General features: G+C 40.0%; 2 pseudogenes; both read right to left on the minus strand.

Moving 5' to 3' along the window:
• Positions 1 to 742: 742 nt before the first annotated feature.
• LOC131902618 (vomeronasal type-1 receptor 4-like) lies at positions 743 to 3,468 on the minus strand (annotated as a pseudogene).
• Positions 3,469 to 9,200: 5,732 nt separating this feature from the next.
• LOC131902619 (vomeronasal type-1 receptor 4-like) lies at positions 9,201 to 11,918 on the minus strand (annotated as a pseudogene).
• Between the last annotated feature and the right edge of the window lie 2,840 nt (positions 11,919 to 14,758).

A 14,758-nucleotide genomic window follows, 5' to 3' on the forward strand; every position in this document is an offset into this window, starting at 1 on the left:
TACACTATAACAATTATACACTAACATATGGGTTGTTATAATCATCTATATGAGCCATTTTCTATAAACTGTTGAAACAATAGACATGAATATGTATAGACATCTGACAGGAAAGGAAAAATAATAAAGTATGTGGATATAGAGGCTGGAGAGATGACACAGAGATTAAATGTCCTTGCTGTCATTTCAGAGGTCATAAGTTCAATTCCCAGTGTCCACATGGTGGCTCACTACCATCTATAAAGAGATCTGGTGCCCTATTCTGGTGTGCATAAATACATGCAGGTGGAACACTGTGTACATAATATAATAAATACATTTTGAAAAAGAATAAAAAGAATATGGATATATAGGCTACAGTATTGATTGCATGTAACCTAATACAATACACCAACAGTAACACATTGATTTCCTAAGGCGGTGGTGAATATTTATGTGATGACTGGCATTCTTATTCTTTCTTTTTCTTTAATTTACTTGTTATATTCTTTCTTAGGGTGCAGATACAGTGTTGTGAGACTGGATCTCCTTATTACAAGCTGGCCTAGATCTCATTCTACAGCCTGACATGCTATTGATTATATTTCAATCCTCCTGGCTCAGTCTCCCCAGTGCTGGAATAAGTTTAGTGAGTCAATGTGTCTGGTTTATGAGGAAGGATTTTCAAACAACTTTTACTTAATAGAGTGTGTACGGCTGCTAGTAAAGCTGTCTTCTATGTTTGTCATGTTGACTGTGGTTTTCAGCAGTTGAAGAGCACAGAACAGAGATCCTTAGGATCCCTAAAGATCAACAGGAAGGGGGAAATGGTGGGGAAGCCTGCAGTCAAAGCTTCACCTACGCGCCTCAACCAGATACGAGAGTCTACAAAAGAAACCTAAAACAAACTGCAAACACAGTCTAGAACATAAAATCTTACAAAGATGCCCACCAGCATGAGGATAGTGTGAACGGCTCTGATCTCAGCACGGCCTCTAAGATCCTGATTGGAAGTGAGGACATGCTGTGTTCGATGGTGGTGTCTATGTAGGAGAAGCACCATGGAGACACTGGTCCAGACCACGATGCTGATGAATGTGGCATCATGGGAAAAATGCAAGATGACAATGCCTACACTGAAACCAGATGTGGAGCAGACCCACTTTCTTACATTGTTAGTGTCATTGCCTGTGCTCTGTAGACCACTGACTTTGATTGGAATGTAGACGTTATTTAAGATACTGAACAACTGACAACTGTAACAAGAATAACTCAGGACATTAGGTGCTCTTCCTCGGAGCCTCAGCCTACCCCAGTGACCAGGAACAAGAGTGAGAAACTGATGGATGCTCAGGGCACAGGTGGAGCACATGTTTGTGCTTTGAGCCACCAGCTGAATGAAGAACTCAATTTTGCATCACAGGTTACTTGGAGGACTCCTAAAAGCAAAAACCATCATGTTGCTTAGAAATGCAGTGACGAGAATGAACACATTGGCCACAGCCAAGTTGGTGACAACAACCTGTGTGGGCCTCAGTCGAGAGCCAGTAAAGATGGGAGAGAAACTATGGACAAACAGAAGAGTGTTGGCCACAGTCCCAATTCTGACCTGGGAAAGCAGAAGCACCTGGAGAGCCAATTCCTCAGTGGTTTTTGGAGCTTTATCTGAGAAGTCATGGAGAGGTCTTCTGTGCAGAATGGAGTGATGACCAGGAGGAACACTGCTCTCTTCAAAACACTTCTCAATGTCTGAGCATAATGAATGATTTGAGTCTTTACTTCAATGATACGATTGTATCACAGTATAGGAACTTGGCCTGGAGAATACTGCATAGACAATTCAGACTATTATTTTGTACTTCATGTACTTTCCCTCACCTCATGATGGAAGTGTACTAGTGATACAGCTCTATCATTCTTGGTCAACATAACACCAATTGTAACACAGTGTGGCATAAAAACATATGAACGCAGCCCCGGACTTCCCTTCTGGAGCACAGGTGAGTCCCCTAACTTGCCCCCGACCCCATCCCTGGTCACCACCCACTCCGGGGAAGACCTGCCCAACTTGGCCCCAGGTTCTGGCCACCGGGCAAGTTCCCTTCTAGCCCCACTGGGAAGGATCCCCTTCTCCAAGACCCCTGGCAGACCCTGCAGTCTCCACTCCCTGCCCCCATGCCCATCAGCCCGAGCCCCAAGCCTCTTCCTGAGACTTAGAGGCCGGCCCCCAGCTCCCATCTTGCCCCGGACTTCCCTTGTGGAGCACAGCTCCCATCCTGCCCCGGACTTCCCTTCTGGAACACAGCTCGCATCCTACCCTGGACTTCCCTTCTGGAGGAGAGAGAGAGAGAGAGAGAGAGAGAGAGAGAGAGAGAGAGAGAGAGAGAGAAGAGCTCCCATCCTGCCCCGGACTTCCCTTCTGGACAAGAGCTCCCATCTGGACAAGAGAGAGAGACTTCCTGAATCTGTCAGCTCTGTCTGAACCAAGTGTGTGGATAAGGCCAAGAACGAACCACAAGGAGATGGGCAGACGTCAAGGCAGAAACACATACAACAAAATGAATAGCAGTACAGCATCACCAGGCCCTAGCCCTCCTCCAACACCTAGACCTGAACATCAGAAATTGGAAGAAGCAGAAGAAAATAGCCTTATAAATGACATCATGTAGAAGTTGAGGCTTGTATAGAGGAAAAGGAAAAAAAATGGGAAGAACGCTGTAAACAACTAGAGGAAAGGGCAAACAAGTTAGAAGAAATCAATAAAGTCCTAGAAGAAAACAATAAAGTACTGAAAGAAAATCAAGAAAAATCAATGAAACAAATGAAGGAAACAGTCCAAGACCTGAAAAGGGAAATAGAAAAAATAAAGAAGACACAAACAGAGGGAATGCTGGAAATAGAAAATCTGAGAAAATGATTGGGCACTTCAGATGCAAGTATAATCAACAGAATGCAAGAGATGGAAGAGAGGATCTCTAGCATTGAAGATACAGTAGAAGAAATAGATTCATCAGTCAAAGAAAACACTAAAGCCAACAAAGTCATGAACGAAAATGTCCAAGAAATTTGGGACACCATGAAAAGACCAAACCTACGAATAATATGGGTAGAAGAAGGAGAAGAATACCAACTCAAGGGCACAGAAAATATATTCAACAAGATCATAGAAGAAAACTTTCCCAACTTAAAGAAGGAAATGCCTGTGAAGATACAAGAAGCCTATAGAAAACCAAACAGACTAGACCCCCCAAAAAAGTTCCCTCGCCACATAATAATTAAACAATCAAATGTACAGAATAAAGAAAGAATCTTAAGAGCAGCAAAGGAAAAAGGCCAAGTGACATATAAAGGCAAACCCATCAGAATAACACCCGATTTCTCAATGGAGACTTTGAAAGCCAGAAGGACCTGGACAGATGTAATGCAGACACTAAGAGACCATGGATGTCAGCCTAGACTAATATACCCAGCAAAACTTTCAATCATCATAGATGGAGTGAACAAGACATTCCATGAAAAAACCAGATTTAACCAATATTTATCCACAAACCCAGCCCTACAGAAAGCACTAGAAGGAAAATTCCAACCTAAGGAAGTCAGATACACCCTCGAAAACACAGGCAATAGATAAAGCCACAGCAGTAAACCCCAACGAAGAAATGTACACACACATCACCACCAAAAAACAACAGGAATGAACAATCACTGGTCATTAATATCCCTCAATATCAATGGACTTAATTCACCTATAAAAAGACCTAGGCTTACAGAATGGATATGAACGCAGGACCCATCTTTCTGCTGCATACAAGAAACACATCTCAAATTCAAAGATAAACACTACCTAAAAATAAAAGGCTGGGAAAAGACTTTCCAATCAAACGGTCTTAAGAAACAAGCAGGTGTAGCCATCCTGATATCCAGCAAAATAGACTTCAAACTAAAATCAATCAAAACAGATCAAGAAGGGCATTACATACTCATCACAGGAAAGATCCACCAGGATGAAGTCTCAATTCTGAACATTTATGCCCCAAACACAAGGGCACCCACATATGTAAAAGAAACATTACTAAAGCTTAAATCACATATAAAATCCCACACATTAATAGTGGGAGACCTCAACACCCCACTTTCACCACTGGACAGATCTCCCAAATTGAAACTTAACAGAGAAATAAAGGACTTAATTGATGTCATGACCCAAATGGACTTAATCGATATCTACAGAACATTCTATCCTAACAAAAAAGAATATACCTTCTTCTCAGCACCCCATGGAACCTTCTCTAAAATCGACCACATACTTGGCCACAAAACAAATCTAAACAGATATAAAACAATTGGAATAACCTCCTGTGTTCTATCAGACCACCATGGTCTAAAGTTGGATTTCAACAACAACAAAAACTACAGAAAACCTACAATCTCATGGAAACTGAATAATACCCAACTGAATCACCAATGGGTTAAGGAAGAAATAAAGAAAGAAATTAAAGACTTCCTAGAGATCAACGAAAATGAAGACACCACATATCCAAACCTATAGGACACTATGAAAGCAGTACTAAGAGGGAAATTCATAGCACTAAATGCCCACATAAATAAGCTGGAAAAATCTCACACTAGTGACTTAACAGCACACCTGAAAGTTCTAGAACAAGAAGAAGTAAAGTCTCCCAGGAAAAATAGATGCCAGGAAATTATCAAAGTGAGAGCTGAAATCAATAAAGTAGAAACAAAGAGAACAATACAAAAAAATTAATGAAACAAAGAGTTGGTTCTTTGAGAAAATCAACAAGATAGACAAGCCCTTATCCAAACTAACCAAAAGACAGAGAGAGAGCATCCAAATCAACAAAATCAGAAATGAAAAGGGGGACATAACAACAGACATTGAGGAAATCCAGAGAATCATCAGGTCATACTTCAAAAACTTCTATTCCACAAAACTGGAAAACCTAAAAGAAATGGATAATTTTCTCGATAGGTACCACATACCTAAATTAAATCAAGACCAGATAAACTATTTAAATAGTCCAATAAGCCCTAATGAAATAGAAACAGTCATTACAAGTCTTCCAACCAAAAAAAGCCCAGGAACAGATGGTTTCAGTGCAGAATTCTACCAGATCTTCAAAGAAGAGTTAATACCAATACTCTCTAAATTGTTCCACACAATAGAAACAGAAGGAACATTATCAAACTCCTTCTATGAGGCTACAATTACCCTGATTCCCAAACCAAACAAGGATACAACAAAGAAAGAGAACTACAGACCGATCTCCCTCATGAACATTGATGCAAAAATACTCAATAAAATACTGGCAAACAGACTCCAAGAACACATCAAAACAATTATCCACCATCATCAAGTAGGCTTCATCCCAGAGATGCAAGGGTCGTTCAGCATATGAAAGTTTGTCAATGTAATACACCATATAAACAAACTGAAAGAAAAAAACCACATGATCATCTCACTAGATGCTGAAAAGACATTTGACAAAATCCAACACCCCTTCATGATAAAGGTCTTGGAGAGATCAGGAATACAAGGAACATACCTAAACATAATAAAGGCAATTTACATCAAGCTAACAGCCAACATCAAATTAAATGGAGAGAAACTCCAAGCGATTCCACTAAAATCAGGAACGAGGCAAGGCTGTCCATTTTTCCCATGCTTATTCAATATAGTACTTGAAGTTCTAGCCAGAGCAATAAGATAACATAAGGAGATCAAAGGGATACAAATTAGAAAGGAAAAAGTCAAGCTTTTGTTATTTGCAGATGACATGATAGTATACATAAGTGACCCCAAAAATTTGACCAAGGAACTCATACAGCTTATAAACACCTTCAGCAATGTAGCAGGATACAAGGTTAACTCAAAAAATCAATAGCCCTCCTATATACAATTGACAAACAGGCTGAGAAGGAAATCAGAGAAACATCACCCTTTACAATAGCCACTAATGATACAAAAGAGCCCAATCCATGGAAATACATAACGATTGGACAAATATTTTGTTCTTTTGAGGCAGTATTTTAAAACTCACCGAGGAAAGACCAATACTTGGAGAAAATCCCATTTTTACTCAATGTATTGAACTTCAACCTTACAAAGATAAGATCCCAGATGCCATATCAATATTTCACCTCTCACATCCATTCAAACTTACCCAGACCTTCATAACTTGGTCAGGCTTGCACACTTTCTTCCTGATGCTGGGAAATCATTCAGCCATATTAAATTTCATACACTTTTTTTCTAAAGGTATTTTCATTCTCACACCCTTTCAACAATATCTTTACCTGTGTCCTGTTTCCATTTGTTTTTTTTCTTTCATCATATGATGAAACAGAGCAAAATACTGATTTAAGTTCAAAAGAAAGTTGGCTCCAAACTTCATATGTAACATAATAGAAATAAATTAATATTTCCAGTATACATAGTGTTCAATTATGAAGCATTGTTATTCCCCTGAAAATGTCACATAAAACAGGTCACTCAACCATATTTTCTGCATTGTACAGTCCAGGAAATGTTCTCATATAAGCATGGTTATGGTCGCATTTGAGAATAAATACCAGATGAATCAAAGCAAAATATCAACCAATTGAAATTGACAACATCCAAAAGAAAAACAAGGAAAAGCCCTGATAAAATGTCATCTTGAGGCAATGGCTGAGGAGTTTAAGACAGATGTCCACTCTATCTTGTAGGTGGATGAGCAGCCCATTAACTGTTTCTATTGCAGACATCATTATATCTAGAGATGGACAATAGCTCCCTCTCCTTGAAATAGTATTCCCCTCAGTTGTTATGACGTGCACGATGCCTCTCCCCTTGGCCTGTTTGGCTGTTCACATTGGTGCTTGTCCCAGAGTCAGAGCTTATCCTGACTCAGGGAAGGGTTGTTAGAGGACTGTTGAAACCAAGTGTTTGTGCCTCAACTGAGTAGACAAACCCCATCTCCAGAGCCTGCTTCTCAGTGAGCTCACAGAGCACCTGGCAGTGCACACACAAAAGACTTTAGATCCTCTGTAAAGTGGAAGGCTGCAAATGATGACTCTTACTTGATGACCAGTGATTATAGAAGGAACCAGTGGTGTGTTTTGCACATGTGTATTCTGGACAGAAGATTCACATTTTTGCTAAAGACAGGCTGGACCCTATGCACTGAGAATCTCCTAATTTCCTTATGCTTCATCAAAGGTAAGTTTATACACATACACACACACACACACACACACACACACACTCACTCACACACACACACACACACACACCCATGTGGGCAACGGTGGAATGTCTTTCTGTATGCTGTGAATGTGTTGCTCTGATTGGTTGATAAATAAAATTCTGATTGGCCAGTAGCCAGGCAGGAAGTATAGGAGGGATAAGCAGAAAAGGAGAATTCTGGGAGAGCAAGGCTGAGTCAGGAGATGCCAGCACGCCTTCCAGGGAGCAGCATGTAAGGGCACACAGGTAAAGCCAAGGAACATGTGGCAACATATAGATTAACAGAAACGGGATGAGTTTGAGTATAGGAGCTAGTCAGTGGTAGGCCTGAGCTAATTAATGGGCAAACAGTTTTCATTAATATTAAGACCCTGTGTGTTTATTTGAGTCTGAGCGGCTGTGGGATTACAGGACAGGGGGGAGCCAGGTGGGACCAGGAAAACTTCAGCTACACACACACACACACACACACACACACACACACACACACACACACCTATATGTAATCACTATGTATCTAACAGATGAGTCGATACCAAACAGTGTATATTACCTTCAGATTTGGACTTTGGTATGGAGATGTACTCTTCCTTGTGTGTTCATGGTTGCTGATGCTGAGAGAATCCTAGAGCAATATAGGGCTTATTGGAGGTGAGATAGATTCACCATATCATTCTTATATATCCAGTGAGGAGCTCCACACTTGTTCTAACCAGAACGTGAGTATTTTGTGGCTCACCTTCATTTGTAAATAAATAATCAAAATAATTAAAAACTGTAATATTAAAGATGATAAACTGTGCTCAAATCAGTCTATAGAGTATACCATCAGGAGAAAGGCAAAATAAACAGGAAAGAAATAAATGAGTCTATTAGGAAATAGGAGCTTTGTTTTGATTTTCAATGATGAAATACAAATTAATCTCATGCAATGAATCCCAGAAATTAAGCTTCTACAGCTTTATGGATATTTGTCCATCCAGCAAAATTTCTTTAGGGAGAGACAAAGAATGTTTACCTAAATATGTGAGTAGCAATTTATCATTGCAGAACATTTTCCTTACCCAACATGCCAGCATTTAAGATAAATGTAAGAGCAATAAAGACACAAGAGAAGCAGGGCCTATTAATATTGTTCAGGTGCCTTATATGGGTATAGACTCTAGGATAAGCACACATCTTCATTTTCAACAGTAAAATTCATGTCTGCCAATTAACATGCATTTATAATGATACACTATAACAATTATACACTAACATATGGGTTGTTATAATCATCTATATGAGCCATTTTCTATAAACTGTTGAAACAATAGACATGAATATGTATAGACATCTGACAGGAAAGGAAAAATAATAAAGTATGTGGATATAGAGGCTGGAGAGATGACACAGAGATTAAATGTCCTTGCTGTCATTTCAGAGGTCATAAGTTCAATTCCCAGTGTCCACATGGTGGCTCACTACCATCTATAAAGAGATCTGGTGCCCTATTCTGGTGTGCATAAATACATGCAGGTGGAACACTGTGTACATAATATAATAAATACATTTTGAAAAAGAATAAAAAGAATATGGATATATAGGCTACAGTATTGATTGCATGTAACCTAATACAATACACCAACAGTAACACATTGATTTCCTAAGGCGGTGGTGAATATTTATGTGATGACTGGCATTCTTATTCTTTCTTTTTCTTTAATTTACTTGTTATATTCTTTCTTAGGGTGCAGATACAGTGTTGTGAGACTGGATCTCCTTATTACAAGCTGGCCTAGATCTCATTCTACAGCCTGACATGCTATTGATTATATTTCAATCCTCCTGGCTCAGTCTCCCCAGTGCTGGAATAAGTTTAGTGAGTCAATGTGTCTGGTTTATGAGGAAGGATTTTCAAACAACTTTTACTTAATAGAGTGTGTACGGCTGCTAGTAAAGCTGTCTTCTATGTTTGTCATGTTGACTGTGGTTTTCAGCAGTTGAAGAGCACAGAACAGAGATCCTTAGGATCCCTAAAGATCAACAGGAAGGGGGAAATGGTGGGGAAGCCTGCAGTCAAAGCTTCACCTACGCGCCTCAACCAGATACGAGAGTCTACAAAAGAAACCTAAAACAAACTGCAAACACAGTCTAGAACATAAAATCTTACAAAGATGACCACCAGCATGAGGATAGTGTGAACGGCTCTGATCTCAGCACGGCCTCTAAGATCCTGATTGGAAGTGAGGACATGCTGTGTTCGATGGTGGTGTCTATGTAGGAGAAGCACCATGGAGACACTGGTCCAGACCACGATGCTGATGAATGTGGCATCATGGGAAAAATGCAAGATGACAATGCCTACACTGAAACCAGATGTGGAGCAGACCCACTTTCTTACATTGTTAGTGTCATTGCCTGTGCTCTGTAGACCACTGACTTTGATTGGAATGTAGACGTTATTTAAGATACTGAACAACTGACAACTGTAACAAGAATAACTCAGGACATTAGGTGCTCTTCCTCGGAGCCTCAGCCTACCCCAGTGACCAGGAACAAGAGTGAGAAACTGATGGATGCTCAGGGCACAGGTGGAGCACATGTTTGTGCTTTGAGCCACCAGCTGAATGAAGAACTCAATTTTGCATCACAGGTTACTTGGAGGACTCCTAAAAGCAAAAACCATCATGTTGCTTAGAAATGCAGTGACGAGAATGAACACATTGGCCACAGCCAAGTTGGTGACAACAACCTGTGTGGGCCTCAGTCGAGAGCCAGTAAAGATGGGAGAGAAACTATGGACAAACAGAAGAGTGTTGGCCACAGTCCCAATTCTGACCTGGGAAAGCAGAAGCACCTGGAGAGCCAATTCCTCAGTGGTTTTTGGAGCTTTATCTGAGAAGTCATGGAGAGGTCTTCTGTGCAGAATGGAGTGATGACCAGGAGGAACACTGCTCTCTTCAAAACACTTCTCAATGTCTGAGCATAATGAATGATTTGAGTCTTTACTTCAATGATACGATTGTATCACAGTATAGGAACTTGGCCTGGAGAATACTGCATAGACAATTCAGACTATTATTTTGTACTTCATGTACTTTCCCTCACCTCATGATGGAAGTGTACTAGTGATACAGCTCTATCATTCTTGGTCAACATAACACCAATTGTAACACAGTGTGGCATAAAAACATATGAACGCAGCCCCGGACTTCCCTTCTGGAGCACAGGTGAGTCCCCTAACTTGCCCCCGACCCCATCCCTGGTCACCACCCACTCCGGGGAAGACCTGCCCAACTTGGCCCCAGGTTCTGGCCACCGGGCAAGTTCCCTTCTAGCCCCACTGGGAAGGATCCCCTTCTCCAAGACCCCTGGCAGACCCTGCAGTCTCCACTCCCTGCCCCCATGCCCATCAGCCCGAGCCCCAAGCCTCTTCCTGAGACTTAGAGGCCGGCCCCCAGCTCCCATCTTGCCCCGGACTTCCCTTGTGGAGCACAGCTCCCATCCTGCCCCGGACTTCCCTTCTGGAACACAGCTCGCATCCTACCCTGGACTTCCCTTCTGGAGGAGAGAGAGAGAGAGAGAGAGAGAGAGAGAGAGAGAGAGAGAGAAGAGCTCCCATCCTGCCCCGGACTTCCCTTCTGGACAAGAGCTCCCATCTGGACAAGAGAGAGAGACTTCCTGAATCTGTCAGCTCTGTCTGAACCAAGTGTGTGGATAAGGCCAAGAACGAACCACAAGGAGATGGGCAGACGTCAAGGCAGAAACACATACAACAAAATGAATAGCAGTACAGCATCACCAGGCCCTAGCCCTCCTCCAACACCTAGACCTGAACATCAGAAATTGGAAGAAGCAGAAGAAAATAGCCTTATAAATGACATCATGTAGAAGTTGAGGCTTGTATAGAGGAAAAGGAAAAAAAATGGGAAGAACGCTGTAAACAACTAGAGGAAAGGGCAAACAAGTTAGAAGAAATCAATAAAGTCCTAGAAGAAAACAATAAAGTACTGAAAGAAAATCAAGAAAAATCAATGAAACAAATGAAGGAAACAGTCCAAGACCTGAAAAGGGAAATAGAAAAAATGAAGAAGACACAAACAGAGGGAATGCTGGAAATAGAAAATCTGAGAAAATGATTGGGCACTTCAGATGCAAGTATAATCAACAGAATGCAAGAGATGGAAGAGAGGATCTCTAGCATTGAAGATACAGTAGAAGAAATAGATTCATCAGTCAAAGAAAACACTAAAGCCAACAAAGTCATGAACGAAAATGTCCAAGAAATTTGGGACACCATGAAAAGACCAAACCTACGAATAATATGGGTAGAAGAAGGAGAAGAATACCAACTCAAGGGCACAGAAAATATATTCAACAAGATCATAGAAGAAAACTTTCCCAACTTAAAGAAGGAAATGCCTGTGAAGATACAAGAAGCCTATAGAAAACCAAACAGACTAGACCCCCCAAAAAAGTTCCCTCGCCACATAATAATTAAACAATCAAATGTACAGAATAAAGAAAGAATCTTAAGAGCAGCAAAGGAAAAAGGCCAAGTGACATATAAAGGCAAACCCATCAGAATAACACCCGATTTCTCAATGGAGACTTTGAAAGCCAGAAGGACCTGGACAGATGTAATGCAGACACTAAGAGACCATGGATGTCAGCCTAGACTAATATACCCAGCAAAACTTTCAATCATCATAGATGGAGTGAACAAGACATTCCATGAAAAAACCAGATTTAACCAATATTTATCCACAAACCCAGCCCTACAGAAAGCACTAGAAGGAAAATTCCAACCTAAGGAAGTCAGATACACCCTCGAAAACACAGGCAATAGATAAAGCCACAGCAGTAAACCCCAACGAAGAAATGTACACACACATCACCACCAAAAAACAACAGGAATGAACAATCACTGGTCATTAATATCCCTCAATATCAATGGACTTAATTCACCTATAAAAAGACCTAGGCTTACAGAATGGATATGAACGCAGGACCCATCTTTCTGCTGCATACAAGAAACACATCTCAAATTCAAAGATAAACACTACCTAAAAATAAAAGGCTGGGAAAAGACTTTCCAATCAAACGGTCTTAAGAAACAAGCAGGTGTAGCCATCCTGATATCCAGCAAAATAGACTTCAAACTAAAATCAATCAAAACAGATCAAGAAGGGCATTACATACTCATCACAGGAAAGATCCACCAGGATGAAGTCTCAATTCTGAACATTTATGCCCCAAACACAAGGGCACCCACATATGTAAAAGAAACATTACTAAAGCTTAAATCACATATAAAATCCCACACATTAATAGTGGGAGACCTCAACACCCCACTTTCACCACTGGACAGATCTCCCAAATTGAAACTTAACAGAGAAATAAAGGGACTTAATTGATGTCATGACCCAAATGGACTTAATCGATATCTACAGAACATTCTATCCTAACAAAAAAGAATATACCTTCTTCTCAGCACCCCATGGAACCTTCTCTAAAATCGACCACATACTTGGCCACAAAACAAATCTAAACAGATATAAAACAATTGGAATAACCTCCTGTGTTCTATCAGACCACCATGGTCTAAAGTTGGATTTCAACAACAACAAAAACTACAGAAAACCTACAATCTCATGGAAACTGAATAATACCCAACTGAATCACCAATGGGTTAAGGAAGAAATAAAGAAAGAAATTAAAGACTTCCTAGAGATCAACGAAAATGAAGACACCACATATCCAAACCTATAGGACACTATGAAAGCAGTACTAAGAGGGAAATTCATAGCACTAAATGCCCACATAAATAAGCTGGAAAAATCTCACACTAGTGACTTAACAGCACACCTGAAAGTTCTAGAACAAGAAGAAGTAAAGTCTCCCAGGAAAAATAGATGCCAGGAAATTATCAAAGTGAGAGCTGAAATCAATAAAGTAGAAACAAAGAGAACAATACAAAAAAATTAATGAAACAAAGAGTTGGTTCTTTGAGAAAATCAACAAGATAGACAAGCCCTTATCCAAACTAACCAAAAGACAGAGAGAGAGCATCCAAATCAACAAAATCAGAAATGAAAAGGGGGACATAACAACAGACATTGAGGAAATCCAGAGAATCATCAGGTCATACTTCAAAAAACTTCTATTCCACAAAACTGGAAAACCTAAAAGAAATGGATAATTTTCTCGATAGGTACCACATACCTAAATTAAATCAAGACCAGATAAACTATTTAAATAGTCCAATAAGCCCTAATGAAATAGAAACAGTCATTACAAGTCTTCCAACCAAAAAAGCCCAGGAACAGATGGTTTCAGTGCAGAATTCTACCAGATCTTCAAAGAAGAGTTAATACCAATACTCTCTAAATTGTTCCACACAATAGAAACAGAAGGAACATTATCAAACTCCTTCTATGAGGCTACAATTACCCTGATTCCCAAACCAAACAAGGATACAACAAAGAAAGAGAACTACAGACCGATCTCCCTCATGAACATTGATGCAAAAATACTCAATAAAATACTGGCAAACAGACTCCAAGAACACATCAAAACAATTATCCACCATCATCAAGTAGGCTTCATCCCAGAGATGCAAGGGTCGTTCAGCATATGAAAGTTTGTCAATGTAATACACCATATAAACAAACTGAAAGAAAAAAACCACATGATCATCTCACTAGATGCTGAAAAGACATTTGACAAAATCCAACACCCCTTCATGATAAAGGTCTTGGAGAGATCAGGAATACAAGGAACATACCTAAACATAATAAAGGCAATTTACATCAAGCTAACAGCCAACATCAAATTAAATGGAGAGAAACTCCAAGCGATTCCACTAAAATCAGGAACGAGGCAAGGCTGTCCATTTTTCCCATGCTTATTCAATATAGTACTTGAAGTTCTAGCCAGAGCAATAAGATAACATAAGGAGATCAAAGGGATACAAATTAGAAAGGAAAAAGTCAAGCTTTTGTTATTTGCAGATGACATGATAGTATACATAAGTGACCCCAAAAATTTGACCAAGGAACTCATACAGCTTATAAACACCTTCAGCAATGTAGCAGGATACAAGGTTAACTCAAAAAAATCAATAGCCCTCCTATATACAATTGACAAACAGGCTGAGAAGGAAATCAGAGAAACATCACCCTTTACAATAGCCACTAATGATACAAAAGAGCCCAATCCATGGAAATACATAACGATTGGACAAATATTTTGTTCTTTTGAGGCAGTATTTTAAAACTCACCGAGGAAAGACCAATACTTGGAGAAAATCCCATTTTTACTCAATGTATTGAACTTCAACCTTACAAAGATAAGATCCCAGATGCCATATCAATATTTCACCTCTCACATCCATTCAAACTTACCCAGACCTTCATAACTTGGTCAGGCTTGCACACTTTCTTCCTGATGCTGGGAAATCATTCAGCCATATTAAATTTCATACACTTTTTTTCTAAAGGTATTTTCATTCTCACACCCTTTCAACAATATCTTTACCTGTGTCCTGTT

The sequence above is a fragment of the Peromyscus eremicus genome, chromosome 1, assembly GCF_949786415.1.
Source record: "Peromyscus eremicus chromosome 1, PerEre_H2_v1, whole genome shotgun sequence".
Lineage (NCBI taxonomy): Eukaryota > Metazoa > Chordata > Mammalia > Rodentia > Cricetidae > Peromyscus > Peromyscus eremicus.